Below are 19050 nucleotides of genomic sequence, written 5' to 3' on the forward strand. Positions count from 1 at the left end.
ATGTCACTGACAGCCATCAGTGAGGAATGCCCCAACAAGCATAATACAAATTGCTTCCATTGTAATTGTTACAATTCCATTCTGACCACTCCAGTGTCCTAGTGGTTAGAGTGTCCGCCTCAGAAGCGGGAGGTCATGGGTTCAAACCCCAGCCAAGTCATACCAAAGACTTACAAAAATGGTATTAACAGCTACCTCGTTAGACGCTCAGCATTAAGAGGTTAGTGTTAGGACTGATCGGCCTGGTGTCAGGATAATGTGACTGGGTGCAACATCATACTACATGTTTGCAGCATGATGCCCCAGTGCTATACATCACTATAAACTGCCACACTGCAGACATCGTAGCAATATGACTGCAAAATTATTCAAGCTACGTTAAAAATCCAATCACACACACACAATTCCATTCTACGATCCAGAACCAGCACTAATTCCGTACTACAGTTCTTGCATTTCAATCCAATTTTGCTTTTGAAATGTAGTGCCACTCAATTCATAATGAACCCATTCATTTCAAACACTCGCAAATACATATTATTCCTGTCTACAACTGAAAAATATCTATATAAAAAAACGTGTAACTGTGTTTTATGCAAGGGCATGGAGATGCACAAAAACTTGCACCTGAAGCTTGAATAAATCCCCGACTGTGGATAAGACTTTACCCATCGATTACCCCAGCTTGGGGATAAATTCCGACCTTGGCGATTTATTATATATCCTATGACTGCTCCAGCTTGAGGGCAAAATCCAAGCACATCCCTAAAAAGATAACAAGTATAGCGGCTCTTTACCTTCTGTAAATGCCACTTGAGCTTCCTGATGCTGTTGTATCTGCCATTTGACAGAATCACGAATGTGGATATATTTCTTAATTGCCTCTAGTTGTTGAGTTAGTTTAGCTGTATGAAATTCCTTTGTGCAGACTCGCTCATTATTAATAGTACAACAGTGATTTAATTACACATTACCTGTCAGCACACCGATGATAAGTCAGTTATTTTATAACACACCAACAAGCTTGCCCCTTGCACCCCCCCCTTTTTTTTTTATTTGGGCACCTGTGGACATGAATCTGCAAGGCTCAAATTGTCATTTTTAATATAAGATCTCAACATTTTTAAGGCCTTAATTTTAAAGACATCCTTAAAACCCCCAAAAGGTTATCAACTGGATCACCAGCCTTCGTTTAGAGTAACAGCAAGTATATATATATATATATTTAGGTCTAAGGAAACACAATAAAAATGTTTGATTTAACAATGACATATTTGCCTCAGGTCTGTGATCCTGAAGTGAATATTAACTGTCCATTTATTTTCTTGGCTTTTCTTTACTAGGAAATTGATTATAGAGATTTCTGCGATGGTGAAGGCAATGTAAAAATTGGTTACTATAACATACTTTTTACGCCATGTTTGAAAAAATAAATCCAATGGAAAGGTTATAGTCTGAACATCTTCATTAAATTAAGTTAATATAGGGGAAAAAACTTTAAGAGTTCATAAATATTTTTCAGTGCTGAATACAGATATAACATAACACTTTCTGCTGTGATTTTAATAGTTTCTGAGAGCATGAAAAATTTCTAGAACTATAATGTATAAATGTTTTCAAAAGATTATATTAATATGAGGGAAAAATCTGTTATGAAATAAACCGACAAGATCTTGTATGAATTCATGTTATCTTTAAATATGATATTTGTGTGAAAATATCTGGAAGAAAAAACAAGATGGTGCCACTCACACATACAATGTGGTTGCCACAGTAGCCATATTAAGAAACTTTTTATCGCTACTTCTGAATGGATAATTGTGTCAGCGTGTCAACATGTGTACAAAATACTTATGTTGATGTCTAGCAGGTCCTGAATGAGAATTATGGTGCTGTACAGACATCCTATAAGGCCACCAATGTGGCCATCCTGAAAATCCTGTTATAACTACTTCTCCTGAATGAATCGTCATATCAGTGAAAGACTTCTTATGTCTAGTTGGACGTACATGAAAATAGTGCCAATCTAACCTCCAATATGGCTGTTTTAATGGGCATCTGGAAAACCCCTTCCTTGCTACTTCTCCTAGATGGCTGGTCATTTTGACATTGTGCTTTCACTAGATGACCTATTTGATGTCTGGTTGGCCGTAAATGGAACTATGCATATGGTTTTGATGTCTAGTTGGTCCTAAATGTGGTTTTTGCTGCTCATAAACTTCTAATGGTATTATAGTTGGTTCCTTAATGAAACTGCTGTACAAAATTAAAAGGCCTTCTGACTTTCTATCAAGTTGGATACAATTATCTGTACTAGCTAGGATTTCTTGATCCTCTTTTTTATACATCAACCCTTCGCATATGTAGTTAGCTAAAACAGTATTTTGAACAATTAATTGCCCTCTTGCAAATAAAATCCCAACTGCATGCTTTTACCAGTGTGAGAGCTCCTTATATAAGTAGCTAAGTATTCAGTAACTGAATTTCCACATCCACATGCATCAACTCAGAATTAAAAGTTGCAAAACATATACAAATTTGAAAATCTTGAGACGTGTCACTTTGCATGGTGGGTGTTATGATTTAAATGCAACAAGGAAATTGAATTAGGGTTAATTTCTTTAAGCTGTATTCAATCATGGGGCCCTGGATTATAGAATGGTCTAGGCATACACATCACTAATCAACTCTCTCTAGTCCAACCAATGTGTGTATATGGGAAAGTTTGCCAGTAGCGTTATGTGTGTTGATTTCTTCCAATAAATATGTTGGCTGCCATGTAAAGTCTATGATGTCCTGAAAAATGGTGTTAAGCTCCATACAAGCAAGCTAAACAATCAATGATATAATGGAACAGTAGACACCATTTTAGCTAAATATGCCAAGAATTGATTTAGAGACTTGGTTAGTGATGATGACTTAAAATTGGCAAGGGATTAAAAAGATAAAAGAAATGACCTTTCATGGCACTGTAATATAACAAATGAGGAAAAACAAAAGTTTATTGCATTTGAACCTTTTGTTTTTTCACAGTTTCAATTTAAGTCATAAGGCCCCTTATTTTGCCTTACCAAACATATAGCAAGTTATTACCTCAAACCCTAGCACTAATAATGCCTCACAAGTAAGCAGTCTTTTATGAAGTCTCAGGTCTGAGTATATGTCTAGCAATACTTATGTCCAGTTTCTTTATAAAATTCTTTCTCACATGGTACAGTTTTCAGAGAGACACGATAAATTCAACAAGTGTGGTAATGAAGGGACAGGCATTCTTTATTTATGCACACATCCCAAAGGGACATTGCTATGTTTGAATCAACACTGAACTGAAGAATGGAGCATCAGTTGCATCAATTAAAATATTGTGGCCCACACAAAATACTGCAAGGACTATAATCAATTTATGAGTGCAATGGGCATGAATTACTGTAGCAGACTGGAGGAAGTAATCCGAATTTATTAATATCTTGAAGCTAAATATAGTAAAGTTTTCATCTATAATCTGTGGAATCGTTTTTGCACACAGTTTGCAGGATTTGTCTTTGGGTCATCGTTTTTCTTTTTCTTCATCTTTCTAGCTTATGGTATCTTGATAAGTCTTATGGTGCCGTGCAACTGCACTTGATGATTACCACAACCAGTGACATTGTATCAGATCTTCTGGGATCAGATGATTCAATGCAAATTCCACATAACCTATCACCATCCTCATGTTTGCCATCTGACTTACTAAGTTATTTTGCCTAAATAATAATAAAAACAATCTGGTCTGATGTATTGATAGCGTTCTGAATGACCATAATATATTCTCTGTATCTACCCTAGAAAATCCTGAGTGGATCGCTGTTTGGTTTTAATAAACCAAAGTAATCCAATGAAAGGCATTTTTACAGACACAAGTGTCTGTTTCCTGTATGCAGTGATTAAATGATAGTATTATGTCTTTTTTTTTTTTAAAACTGATGATACATATGATCACCTTCAATGTGCAATATTAGTTATGTTAATTAACGAGTGGACAATATTTGAATTTCAAAGATAAAAGTGTATGCCATGATCACTTTAGTAGGATGATTTGTCAAGTGAGGTTATCTTTTCTGTTTGAATAAATATTGTTAACTAAACTATTTTCGCAAGTTATGACATAAGAATGATTCAAAGAAAGAAAATTCATTAAATTGAACATATAAAATGTAATACTGCAACAGAGTCTAGATGAACTATTTCTTCAGAGACACAATCCAGACTCTGTGGCAGCAAAATTATCAAATAGGACACAACTAAGAGACAATCACATTTTCAGTCACAATGGTTTGACAATTATCAATGGCTTGAATTCATTGACTGTGAAGGCAAAGTGATTTGCAGTTACTGCAAAAAAAGTTCCCAAACTGTCACAGATTTTAAATTCTACCAGTGGACTTGTAAGTGTAACTGACAAATTCAGGATTTAATCAAGCAAGTCTCATGATAGTATTATACCTAATAAAGCAAAATGTAGCACAGTATATTCATGACACTTAGGCCAGCATGTACAAAATATTCCTCAAGTTACAGTTGCTAGCACTCCACTAAGAAATGTCATTTTATAATAAATAAAAATGTAATGGAAAAAAAAATCGATAAAGTGATTGCACTCTTTAACATAGCCTACTACCTAACTCAATAATGAAAATGATTTGGTTCATTATATCTTTGTGTTTTATGGAATAAATGCATACATCTGATTGAATTTTAGGCAAGAGACTGAACTTTTGGGTTAAGTTAAAATGTATGTGGAACAAATGCATTTTCTAAAACTACTTGTATCAGTGTGCATTGTGACTTTTCTTTAAGATAACTCTAAATGGTACTGGGTATATATCATTTTCTTCAACTGCACACTGTTGTCTTCCATTTGATTTGATGACTTACAGCTATACTGTCTACACAGTAGGCCTCAGTATCAGGAAAAATTCTGTATACTTCAGTTACAGCTGAAATAAGTTTTGCATTAGTACCTGAATCAGACAAAAAAGGTTGTGTTCTGGTGTGTGAATAGAAATGGCTAAAAGTAATATAGACAAAAGCCATAAGAGTACACAAGTTACATATGAAAACCACCAATCCACTTGCATGTGTGGCATACAAGTTCAAAGATTTGCTTTATGTTTATTTGTGTACACACATTGTTCAACTCCTAAGATATTTTAAGAGCTATTTCTCTATTGTATGCATAATTCATTTACAAATGTGATTAGTGGGCCACACCGAAGGTCATACTATTAGTTCACTTGGCAATATGGTAACGTCAGCTGAAAAGCATAATCATCCATTAAAAGAGCATTATGATATGAACATTAGGTATTTAGAACATATAGATTTTTCTTTTCCAAATGGAGTCCAAGTAATTATTGCCCAATCCAGGTATAATTTTGTACACAAGTAAAGAACAAAATAAGATAAATCTTCATTTATTTGCAATTGACAATACAGTTCTTAATGAATATACACTTTTACATTTATTTTGTATCACTTGAATAAACAATATTTCTTTCAGTTCATTTTAAACTTTTATTTTATATCACTTGAGTAAACAATATCTCTTTCATTTCATTTAACACTTAGAAACAGGTTCTTCAAGTTACAATAATCAACTCTGGAAACAATAAACAAACTGGAACTTTTGACCTAATTATATTACATTTACTAGGGTTAAAACAATAAATTCCTTAACATAATAAATTAACAGTTCCAGTTAATCAAACACAAAATCATCTTTTATACAGGGTGTGAACTGTTAATATTTACAGGATAAAGCTTATAGTTTCCAAATTGATTGAAGCTTACATGTTGCAGTTGCTGGCACATATCTATTTCCAGCATGGTTTGCATACATTCCACCTTTAATAATTTTGTTACTTCCCTACCCCACCCCATTCAGTAACAAGTATCAAAAATCAGGCTCATTCTAAGGCAAAGTCTGTAACTTGTGTACCACAGTCATCAGAGTGACACAGATGCAAAACTTTATGATGCCTGTCAAAGGAAGAAAACAGTTTGTTGTTTACCCAAGTTTTGAACCAGTTAACTTGAATTCTCAGACCATCAATTGCTACAGCCCCACTAATTACAATTGTTAGGGAATAATGAGAACTCACCTTCAGTTATCTGTGTATATATATAATTTTAATAACCAAGAATACCGGATGTCTGGGAACATTATAGCATTCAATGGTAACGTCAGAACTGAGATGAGAGAATTAAACAAGCATAGTACATGACATAATATATCCATAAACTATTGACTGGGAAAAATACTACAGAACACCATTTCTGCTGGCAGCAAGATGTTGAACCTATATGTCATAAATATCAGGTTGGACATCTAGGACCAGTAATATTCATAATGGGCAGTACCCACCCCCCACCCCCCAAGTGAGAAGGGCCTGATTTGTAATCTAAGCCACCCAACCTATCACAGCCTTTATAGTACTTGAAACAAATATTGAGTAATAGTAAAACAAACTCTGAAAGTTATTAAAACCAATTTGTTATATTTCCATAACTCTGCATAGTTAACTGTGCAAGCAGACTTAAACATATCAGTGTATGACAGTTAAACTGAGCTATAACATCGATTAACAGAAGCTACGAATTCATCAACAAGCAGTGAACAATCATCTTCACAATAAATGTCAAACATTAGCATCCATAAGCTGTCAAGACAAGTTGTTACACTGGATATATAATCATCCATTTATTTCAAACAATCTGTGAAAAACGAACCTCACGTCCGCTATATGTACGCTGGCCATTGCAAAGGATGCTTTAATAGATTAATGTTTATCGTCGTGTCTTGACAACCATTTTGCGCGCGCACACCGGAAAGTCATGCTATATATTTGTTACTTGTGAACGTATTCGTGGGCAGTACGCTATGTATTGTTCCCGGGGCCGTATTCGCGGGCAGAATGCTATATGTTTGTTCTTCGTGAACGTATTTTTGGGCAGTTACTTTGTCATCTTCAACCTAAAGGTCAAAACTGCCCATGAAATTTATATATCTGCCCACGAACCGAAAACATGAATAGGACTATAACATAAGTGTATATACTTATTTTCAACATATACATAATTACTATGTAAGAAATACAACCTATGTATATGTATTTTGATTTGAAATGTAAACTATATCATGTCCTTCCCGTAAACCCACTTTCGGGATGACTGCCCACAACGCACCTAAAACGTGTATATATATACACACATATATATATATATATACATATATATATATATATATATATATATATATATATATATATATATATATATATATATATATATATATATATATATATATATATCTTGCCAATCAGAATTCAGAATGTATATTAACTTAATTTATACATGATTGCATAAGTGGTATTGTTCTGACTGATAATGCTGCTTAATTAAAGCATGATTAAGACAGACCTATCTCATCACTAATTATGATTTGCAGATTTTACGAGTCACACTCATCTCATTCTGCATCTCTTATTTGCCCGGACTGGTTGATATAGTTGAAACTGAATAGTCACGATAATCAAGTGAATCAAAGAAAAACATACAGAGGCAGGGAAAGCAGTAGCTTAAAATATGAAAACAAAGCTAATGTGAATTATTCTTCATTATAATAATGCCTTAGATAACTATTACTGTTTATTGGTTTCAAAATTTCACTGTAATTAAATCAAAAGCTTTCATAGAATGTTTTGAAACATCCCCATATACATATATATTGGGAGCACATACACATGCATATTTACATAATAGCGGCCACATATTGCAACCTATTGTCTCTGACTTTACGGGCTAGCACATTTACTTTAAAGCAATTTTAAGGTGATTTTAAAACAAATGTGAGTTAATTGGAACTGGACAAGTTTGGTGATGTTATGTTATTATTTTGGTAGCAGTTGATTATATATTGTGTATAAATGCAATAATACATTCTAGGTACTCCTGTAAGTAATTATTAATTACAATTTATATATGTAGTGTCCTCCTTTGGAATCTTATTGCGAAAACACGTGCAGTACTGAAAGAAACTGATCCATAGAGTCCATGAAGCAGGTACTATTTAAATAATAGATACGAACCAGTCTCAAGATGGAAAAACACACATATGAGATATACAGGTATGGGGGCATTGACTGAAATAATGAAAACTAAACAATAAGTAAAGCAATTTATTTTAATAATGATACAATCATCAATTTAAATCAGATGCCTTCAACGTCCTACTAATGCACTCTCACTCGTATTATTCACGTGCCACATAACTTATTTACTGAAGATTGCTTTGCTATTTGCTTTGTCAATTGCGGGTATCGTGGTGTATGGACCAAAGAATGTATGCAAAAGAGTTATATATAAAATTAAAATTATAGGAAGTACATTAGCAGCGGGGTGGGATAACCCACCTCTTTTGTTTAAAACGTACCAAAACCTCTAACCACCGAGATTCTCTCTTGGGTGTTGGTCTATTTTCGTTTTTTATTTTTTATAGTTTAGTATGCACGTTGTTTACGCAATTACGTCAAAGCGAGGTGGCGCCCATCCCCCGCCCCTCCCCCCCCCCAAGCTAATCAAGTCCGATTCGATATCTTGTTCCGGGATGATGCCAATCAATTGTTATAAATCCGTGTGGGTAGCTTGAGCTCGCGAAAAGACATTTCTAAACTTATTTATATTCATATCTCCGCTACACCAAGTCTGATGAACATTTCGCAACGCATGCGTGTCTACGCCGTTAAACACAACTAAAACATTACAATTATCCCTGATCACTTTTGGTGTTTGTGTATATCGCTGAGTAACAGAAATAATATCAGTGTTTTCATGTCATCCTCGAGAACATTTTCTAGCAGGATTTGATTGTCTGTCCAACATCACATCATCGCATACATCTAAAGTATTAATACATCCATCCAAATCATCTACGGATGGTGCTTCATCAATATCTTTTATAAAATCAAGTCTTTAAGCGCATCAACGGATGATGCTACTAAATACAATTTATCCCATTTCAGCCATCTCATTATTAAATTAAGTAACAATTGCGTCTTACCCGATCCAGATCGTCCTGTTATTATCATACGCTCTTGTCGCAGAGTTGCTGAGAAATCAATTATATCCGTATTTATCCATATATCTAATTATACATGACTTTATATTGTTTACGCTGTAGAACTAAAACCCCAACTATTGATCTATCTATGGTTACAACAACAAATACAATAATAGCATACGGTAGAAAAGGTTCTGTATGTGGATGAAATAAATGTTCGTGTTTTTGCCCAGAATTTGGTGGTGATATTGCTAAAATAAGGTCAAAGTTCTCAAGAACTCCATGGGCTAAATACCCAGGAGAAAAACATATACCAGGCTAGAATTAATGTGGTCCTGGTACCAGACTTGATATCAGACTTGATAATCAAGTTCAACCAAAACCAGGCGAGGAAAAAATAAACGCTATTGATCAAGTTTGTCACGTTCATGATGTACCTTATAAAAGCAATAATCTTGAACAACGACATATTGCAGATGTGAAATTAATTCATGCGTTAAATGCTATAATAAATTTTAAAAAATCAGAGAAAAAAATAGCAGATCGGTTACTAAGATTCGCGATGAAAGGTAAATTAGCGCTAGGTTCTGGTAATGAAGAAATGGAATAAATTTATTATAGTCAAACGAGATACTGGATAGGTAGAGAGCAGCAATTAGCAAACTCGCTGACGCATAAAATGTTACGCGTTCTACTGCTGAAGCACGGTTATCTAAACAGGCTATATGGCAAATTTATATCCCACCACCGAAACAAATTCAGTACGCGTATTTCGATGTCAGCGTCGGTAATGAACTTCCTCAGATATTTTATATTTACCATATGATACAGTACGTAGGTGATTTCCGAGGATACACAATTACCGCCCCAATCACTAAACTAGCACCTCTACGCCGATTACACTCGAGACAGGTCAACGTAACATTTTATTGTGCATGACCAATACTTTTATTTTTTCTGTATACTGTAAATTGTCTTCAATCATTATTCTAATACCGCCACAGCATTACGCAATTACAGCTCGCACAATGATCATTCTGTTCTTGTTTCAACGTGCTGATAAATTCAACATCAAGATCAAGATCGCGTTTATTTTATTTTTTGTCATTTTGTTTATAGCTAGTTAGTTTTTTCCTATTATATCATTGTCAACGTCATCACTAGTCACTGACTCGTCCAAGACAATCCGCCGCAACTGAGATATTCTTTTGACTCGAGTCACTGCGAGATAAACTATGTTTGACCACTTGATACGATCATCTATAATCCAAACAACTGTATCAGAAATATATAATCCCTGAGATGAGTGAAAAGTCATTGCATATACTAGCGTCCACGGAGATTTGTTCAACGATAAGGCATTTTCAACAGCGTTGATATCAACTGTGACAATATCATTTAATACTAAATTCTGTTTTTTCCGTCTGTCCCGGTATACCAACGTCAATATTTTGCCGCCGTGTATCAGCTGGTCGATAACATAACGGAACCGGCAATGTTGGAAATTTTTCTTTATGTAACTGAAACAATTCCTGTTGAAGTGTATCACGAACTATTGTTCTACTTGCAACTATCAGATCATTTGGTCGCCACGTTTGTAGAAAGTCGTTCATGGGTGTTTCTGGAATTATCCCACGCATTACTTGAATTTTATTCGGATTCCGTTTGATTAATTGTTTTAATTATTTTAATTCTGCATCAAGCGCTCTATGATCATCATTTATTTCTTCGTAAAAATCGACAACATTTTTAAACCAATCATGTGGATATGGTCCAACAAACGGTAGTGGTTGACCACGATCGTAGCACATTGTCACAGCAGTGTTTCTTGTTAATAACCTCTCTAGAAATGTTTTTAATGTTTCTAACGGCACCATGCATATTTTATCCCATATTATAATCCTCGGAACATATTTTTCTCTCATCCTCGAAGAAGTCCATACATCACCCTTCCATCGGAAGAAGCTTTGATACGTACATGATTGTTCTCGCCGTCGTTTCATCTCTCGTGCGAGTCTACGTGTGGGTGCTAGCACGATCTTATCTAAGTTCTGAAACAGTTCGATCGCTCGAGTGGTTTTACTACTAGAACTTCCAGGTTCCGTTTAGATAAACTGTTTTGTTATATTTATTGGATACTACACCGATGGTAACAAAAAAGTTGTCGACGATAACTGCAGTTTTTGATGTTTTTTTTTTCTTTGCAATAAATATCTTTAACCGCAACATCAGCTGATTTGGAATAATCGAGTATATTTTCCTTTTTTATTCTCCACGAACCCCATGATGCACAAGTGTCTCTGTTTAACAGTATTGAGTATTATTTTATTTATATAACACGAATCTGTAGCAGCTCTGACAGCGAGTGTAGAAACTTTAAACATAATCGATAATAGACTTATTGAAACGTACGCGAACATCGATGATCTTAAATGAGTAAACTGCGGTGACTCGCCGTCCATATAACTTGTACAACTGTACCTAATTAAGTTCCATTTGACAAGAAAGCAATGTCTCGACTTATAAACGTATTTCTGTTCGTTCTATCAGCGATTATAAAATCTAACTCGGCATCATGCATGATCAATCTTGTACAATGTGATCTGTGATCATATGCTCCTCCTTGGGTGAACTTACCGATTATTTTTTCTACCGAGATCTTTAGCGATTGTATTCTCGTAATCGGTTATATTGGGGTTTTCATCATCGGAATATTTATTTTGTTGTGGTAACCAAACTTCGATTTGTTTCCGATATGATATAATTGCTTCACTTACAATCAGCAGTGTTAACATCGCACAATCAAGCATGTACCGTAATAATAATATTGGTGCCCATATTTTTTTCTGAAAAATGTTTTCCAAACCAAACATAGCAAATCGCATTGAGATCTTTAGACATTTCAAATGACTCGATACAAGTAAATCCAGTTAAGTCAAATTCCGGTAAAGGTCCGTTTATCGATACTCGTGTCATCTCGTGCGTCGGATGAATCGCTCAAAGTACACAGAACAATCTCCGTATCCAAGAAAACTTCCAGGATAACATGCAACCATATCAATCGATATAACATTTTTTATAATTATACTTGGTATTCCACAATACACCGTGTCCGTATTCGACACAACTCAGTATTATATCATTGAGAAAATCAGACCTAGTTGGTTTCCACGAATCTTTCTCTCTAGCAAAATGAGACCGCAACTGACGGCACAGTAAAACAGGTGCTCAAAAGTTCGTTAGTATATTGGAGTGCAAGACTTTTCGTTTTTTCGCTAAGAAGTTCTGTTCGATAAATAACGCCATTCGGTCTTACAAACTGATCAAATTTATTTTTTTTCTTCCATATCTGATTCGTCGTTAGAACTCTGAACCAACTAAACTGACACAGGATCGTGCTTACTCATTTCGTTAACAAAATCAAACATGTCTCCGCGATATTATTTAACTGCTCCTTCTCGTGGAAAAAATGTTACTGCGCTTGTCCACGCATAAGCGTTATGATCAATGCTATTTATTGGAGCTCCTCCTTTTTTGTAATGTTTTGAATTATATAATATCTCTCATGTTATAGTTTTTACTATTTTGGGGAATTTTAGTCGGTTTTTCTTTCCAACTTAGCAACATCGTTTATTCTAGCTCCAGTATCCTTCACTAAATCAGCCCACTAATTTACTTGTTCACGTCTTTTATCTGTTAAACCGTTTCCGCGCACCGTGTTTGTAAAATGTTATATTGCTCGTCGGCTACACACTTTAGTCTTGAAAATTGCATTGGGGCTAGTTTATCAACGCTGGGTTTTTAATTTATCACATATATTCCATAAATAACCGCTGTTACAGGATATGCTTGTCTATAATACGGTTTTTCAATGCCAGTCAGCGCTCCTGGTTTGGAATTTATATCAGTATGACAGTTGTTGTATTACTGTGGACAGGATCATATTTGTCACGATTAATATAATTATCTGTTTATGTTAACACGACAAATTTTATTCTGAAAAGATAACTTCTATCACCCAGCTGGTAAATAATAGTTGCCGCTCGTTTGTCATTCATCGTAGCATCAATGATATCTTTGCAGGGTATAATCTTGAACGTTGACCATACGTGAGATGCACCATCTGCATGACATTTTTTCATGGCGTCGTGAATTTTATTGATCAAACTTTTATTTTTGTTTTATTGGTAAATCATAAAATATCCTGTCGAAGTTGAACTTACTTGTTTTCCAAGCCTGATTCTGGATAATCTCTCAAGCTCATCCTTATTATATTTCAAACAAATATTTAAAAAAAATAATATTATATATGCAATGTCTCAACACAACAAGTGCACATGGTTGATGATCGGATCATCACCTCCCTGCAATAAATCCTGCATGAGGGAATTTTACGGGATTGATTGGCAGTCCGTTCGTAGAAGTTGTTTAGGACCAATACCGTGTCTTTCACAAGAAATATTTTGAGAAGTTTGTTTTTTCATTTTCTTTAAAAATAACGACTTTTATGTATATGTTCGACTTGTTTTCCTACAGCAACATTAGAACTCGTCTGTTGTTGATATCACGTGACTGTATGATCACTGATGTCGCTAAGCTGTAGGTTACGAGAGTTGTATAGTCACGTGACTAGCATTACAAATGGCCAGATCCAGGTCAAATGTTAGTAACGATGTACTTTCGTCTCGTGCAGCAGCGGATTAAAGACATAACGAATGCTGTGATCGCAATTTTTAAAAAAATAAATCATATTTCTATCGTTTTCATGCAGGTATATATCGATGTCAGGTCGTTCAAGTTTACTGGGCCGGCTATTAAGCAGCCACCCCATGCTGACAAAAAATGGTGTCGGTGAATTCCAACTTTTCAATAGGGAATGCGCTTTGACCCTACACCCAACATGAATGTCTAAATATCAAAAATGGGGTGGCAAGGGTCAGAGGAAACTCCGACTAGTAGATGAGATGAAACTACAGCATTGATGACATTTGACCTAGTACTCGCCATTCGCATTGCTACATGTTTATCACATTTTGGGTCCAGTAGTCACATGATATCACCTATAACCCATTTCAAAAGTAAATAAAATCAAAAATATTAAATAAAGTTGCATACTGTTTGTAATAAAAAAGTAAAGAACACAAATGTTGATTTATACTGATTCTGATAATAGTCATGAAACCTGGAGCATGCGTAAGCAATGGTTTTGTTGTATCATGTTATGCCTTATTGACATGTACTCTCTGCTCAATGAAACAGGTTCTGTCCAGTTTGCTGCAACAGCATGAGTTTTCTGGGAAAAAATATGTTGAGAATGTTTGTGTCCTGTTGGGTGTTTGCAAGAGGTATGTTACGTCTGTTTAATATTTTATAATTTTGGAACATTAGAAAGTGATTTTTTGTTGATGTAATGTGACTATTGGACTTGGGATGTCTTAGATTGAGAGGTTTTTGTAGACATGTGACAAGCGATGCAAATGGCAAGTACAATGTCAGGTTTCATCAATGCTGAAATTTCGTCTCGCCTGTCAGGGAATTAAAGATATAACAATGTTAGTACTTGCAATTTCTGAGAAAATACATTATTTTCATATCGATTTCATGTAGATACTATTTAGCGTAACATTTTGCAAAATTTGCTAGAACTGCTGATAAGCAGCTACCAGATGTCACTACCGTATGGTGGCAATAATTCCAATTTGTAATAGGCAGTTGGCTCAGACCTTTTACCTCAGCATCAATGTCGAGATATGAATACTTTAGTGGGAATATTAAGAGGAAGTCGGAATTAGAAAGAAGACTGCCATTCCTTATAGACAGAGTATTGAGTCAAATTTGTAGTCTAAAATGTTGATTGTGAGCTGAACTTTAGTGGTAGACTATTACACTGCTATGTGTAACTTGAAGTATTTGGTTCAGATCTTAATTAGGTCACAAGAGAAATAGGAGATTGTTATTCCTTTTATTATATATTAAGAAATGATACTGGCCTTAGTATCAATATAGGTTTGAAGACTGGTTTATCGCATTACGAGCAGACATGTTGATTTTACAGAAAATTAAATCCTTGTTTATACAGTAGTATATAATTGTGAAGGTATTTTTGTCAAAATTTCAATCAACTCTTTGTGATTAAGCCATTTTAAGTGATGGATTTTTTAACGAGATTTTGTTAAGTAGTTTAACCTGTTTGATAAATCGTGTTAGTTTTGGTTTTTATTAGCTCAGAGTAATTAGGGTTTAATTGTTCTCTTTACAAGACAATACAGTATTTATTATAATGTGACATGATGTGTTTATATTCTATAGGATGCATATTGATTGCTAACTTGATTTGCAACTCATTTTTCTTATTTTTATACATTTAAAGGTTCGAAAGGAAACAACTAATTTATGTTCATTATGTTCTTGTTTCCTGATACCAACATAATGCAGCTCAGGCAAGTCAATATTAAATTATATTCTGTAAATTGAAATGACATTATATGCTAATTTGTATGAATATACGTTATCAAACATTTTTATTGTGTTGCATTTGTGGTTTAGTACATAATCATATACGAGTCAGATATTTTGGCCGAGTCATGAAATAAATTTATCTTTTGTTTTAAAACTTCATGTTTTTAAGCTTAAATGTTCCCTAATTTAATTCAGTAATGATCATATGTGAGCCTTGAAAAAATAAATTTCATTCTGGAAAAACGCTGGAAATGTCAAGGAAATTTTGTCGTTAAACACAAACTTGGAACCATGTATACTTTTTCAGATTTGAATCATCAAAATATATTGGATGGAATTTGTGTAGTTTCGTTTTGATGATCCTCTTGAGAGTTTTCACTGTTCATCAACCAATATTGTTATATCGGTAATTTATTTTACCTCTAACAAATGTCAGAAAGTTAGGACTGTGGCCACAATGCTTCTCAGTCCACAGATGCCATGTTTGTGTGTTTCTGTTAGAACAACTGAAGTCATAGAAAATATCAAACTGAGATAAATATCCTTGAACTATTTGAATTTTTGTTAATGGTCAGTTTGTTAAAGTTTTTGGGAATTACATGAGTCTTCTATGTTGATGGATGAGCTTTTTACTGATTGACAAGACGCTTTGAATATCTTCAGGGACATGGGGAGCACAGTGTCATTGGTCAAGATCATAGAGTTTAAATAAAATCATTGGATGTCGCTGCTTACACTTGAGAATATTATTAGACTTTGCACACGATTTTAAAAGGGACAAGAATATTCCATATAACTTGTTAGGTCAAAAGATCACAGGTTAGTGTCAGAGTGAGAGGAATCAGTTTAAAACTTCTTCAAGTGATCTGTTTTTAGTTTCCATAGATAGGTATATCTACTTTACTTTCAGATTAAGACTATAGGTAGCCCCTCCCCGTGTGCCCACACACAAATCAATTAGAGCAGGGGTATGCTAAATTGAGCTTTCTGTTCGCATATTCATTACACCTTTCTTGCCCGGTCTGTTATGTATCGACCCATTGACATTTTACTGGGAAATATGCTACCACCCGAATATGATCTGCATACAAAAGTAATGGTGATATGCCACGGTTCATGCACAGGGTCATATCAAAAGGTCATGTTGTATACTTCGTCAGTACTCTTTGTTTCTAGTAGGTCATTTTCTGACTTTTCTTCATATTTTCATAAAACTGTATGCACATACGTATCATTAGTTTCAGATTCGTTGAATATTAGATTTAGGGTGCTGTGTAATGGTTTACAGCAGTAGTCGAAGGTCAAAGGTCATTTTCTTACTTGGCCAGTTTCATTTTAATCATTCCTTTTATTGACTGAGCCTTGGAGATATTGTTTAGAATTGTTGTGTCATTAACAGACTATATATTTAATTCCGTACTTATATTAGGATCTTGTATCAAAGTAACATTCCAAAATCTTAGCTAATTTGTTGAGACCTGTTTTTTGTCTTCTGAAGCTTGTAATTTCCTGACATTTTGACATATTCATGATCTTTTTGCATGTCATCAACTTAGCTTCATAAATCAAGGATGTAGGTCATAGGAGATGGTCAGAGGTCACACTTTGCCAATTTTTAGCGAGAGAACCATATACGTGTATGGCATGACTATGCATCTGCCAGGCATTCAGCATTGTCTGTCTGCATTTGATATGGACTTCTGAAAGACTGCTGGGACAGTTTGGATCAAACATGTCAGTAATGTTTCTTAGGATATATTAATCAAAACCTTTTAAAAATGTTTTATTTGCTCATGTTTCTAATAATGAACTGAGTGTTTTGTCCAATTGTTTCTGTGCATTATGTGTTTGCATGTCTTGCACGATATTATGCTTTGTAAAACTATTGTTTTCTTATGTAATGTCAGTGAAAAGGTCAATGTCAGTGAGACGCTTATCAGAGCTTATTTTACATATTTTAAAATCATACCAGCCCTAACATAAATTTTATCGTATATCTTCTCTCATCTGGTATCATTATGATCCTATTACATTAACATACGGACATCATCATCATGGCAATCACTGAACAACAACAAACAAGTGATCTATATTCATTTCGTGTTTAAAAGCATAAGGTATAATGTGAGTGCCTTAGTCTGTCCATGTGTCTGTCATGCTTGGAGTTTGCATGGTTTAGAACGGAATTTTGGTGAACAGCTTGTGATGGAATCTGGTGCAATACATACTTTATAACCCCTAGTTGAAAGTTCTGAAGAATTGATCATATAAAAGTCCTATTAGAGCTTTTAAGGCAATTCACATAACTGAATCCACAATAGAATGGTGAGTTTTAGATCTTTTTTATTTGTATCATGGGATTAAGGCTGCAGCCTTTGTAACTGGAGTAGGGTGGGTAAGAAGTTTTGTTTACAAATTCGGCCATTTCTAAAACATTTTTCAATGTTTACGAATAAAACTATAGAAACAATTTAAATAACTGGTTGTGCATCACATTATAATGCTTTTGGATATGACTTTAGCTAGTGCTAGGGAGCTGGGGGATGCATGGGTTGTTGTTATTGTTGTTGTAGGGTTTAACGCCATTTTTCAGCAAAAGATAGGCTATACTTGACGGCCATTATACATGGTGGAGGAAGAAGCAGGGAAAACCCCGTAAAGAACCACCGACACACGAGAAGTTACTGGCAAGCTTTCTGGCATAACCACATGAGCCGAATCCTAGACTCAATCCCACACAGACAGAGGTGAGATGACAGTGATCCGTAACAGTGAGTACTTTAGACCACTCGGCCACTCGTGGCCCCGATTGAATGGATAAATTGGAATTGTAGTTGTTTACATTTTTCGGAGGACATAAATTCAGAAGACTTTCTGAAAGACTTATCTCCAAATATAAACTGATGCAAGATGTATTGTATTTTAACTTCACTACAGCCTTATCCTGTGCCGGGTTTGCCAATGGATAAAGCAACAAATTTCCACTGCAAATGTTAGCATGTTTAAAATGTGTATTGAAGCATGTGGACTTGAGTGGCACAACCATTGATTAGCTTCATGCATTTTGATATTGTTTTTTAATATCTTGTTATTCTTATGATATTAATGTTGCTAAGATGTTGTTGTTTGTGTTATCAGTGAAAAAGCACACTGGTATTGGCATATATCATTCAAGAATAGCATATACTTTTCTTGACAAGATTGTGGACTAATTCCATCAATCTCATCAGCGATCACATGCATGTCCTGATGTCAATTTGTAATATATTGAAAATGGTTACTTCTCACTTTGCATAAATGTATCATCTCATGATTTAACATTAAAAATGTTACATTTTTCAGAAGTAAAGTATTGAACAGGGCAGTCGGACCATATTAAGCTTTTATTCTAATCACTTGAGTTACCTAATTTTGTAAGATGTTTCACCACATAGGTAGATGACGAATGCTATGAATCCAGGATGCATGCCATTTTGGTTGTGGGTAGAGTTGTT

This window comes from Sinohyriopsis cumingii, chromosome 2 (assembly GCF_028554795.1).
Source record: "Sinohyriopsis cumingii isolate HCF-2022 chromosome 2, ASM2855479v2, whole genome shotgun sequence".
Taxonomy (NCBI): Eukaryota; Metazoa; Mollusca; class Bivalvia; order Unionida; family Unionidae; genus Sinohyriopsis; species Sinohyriopsis cumingii.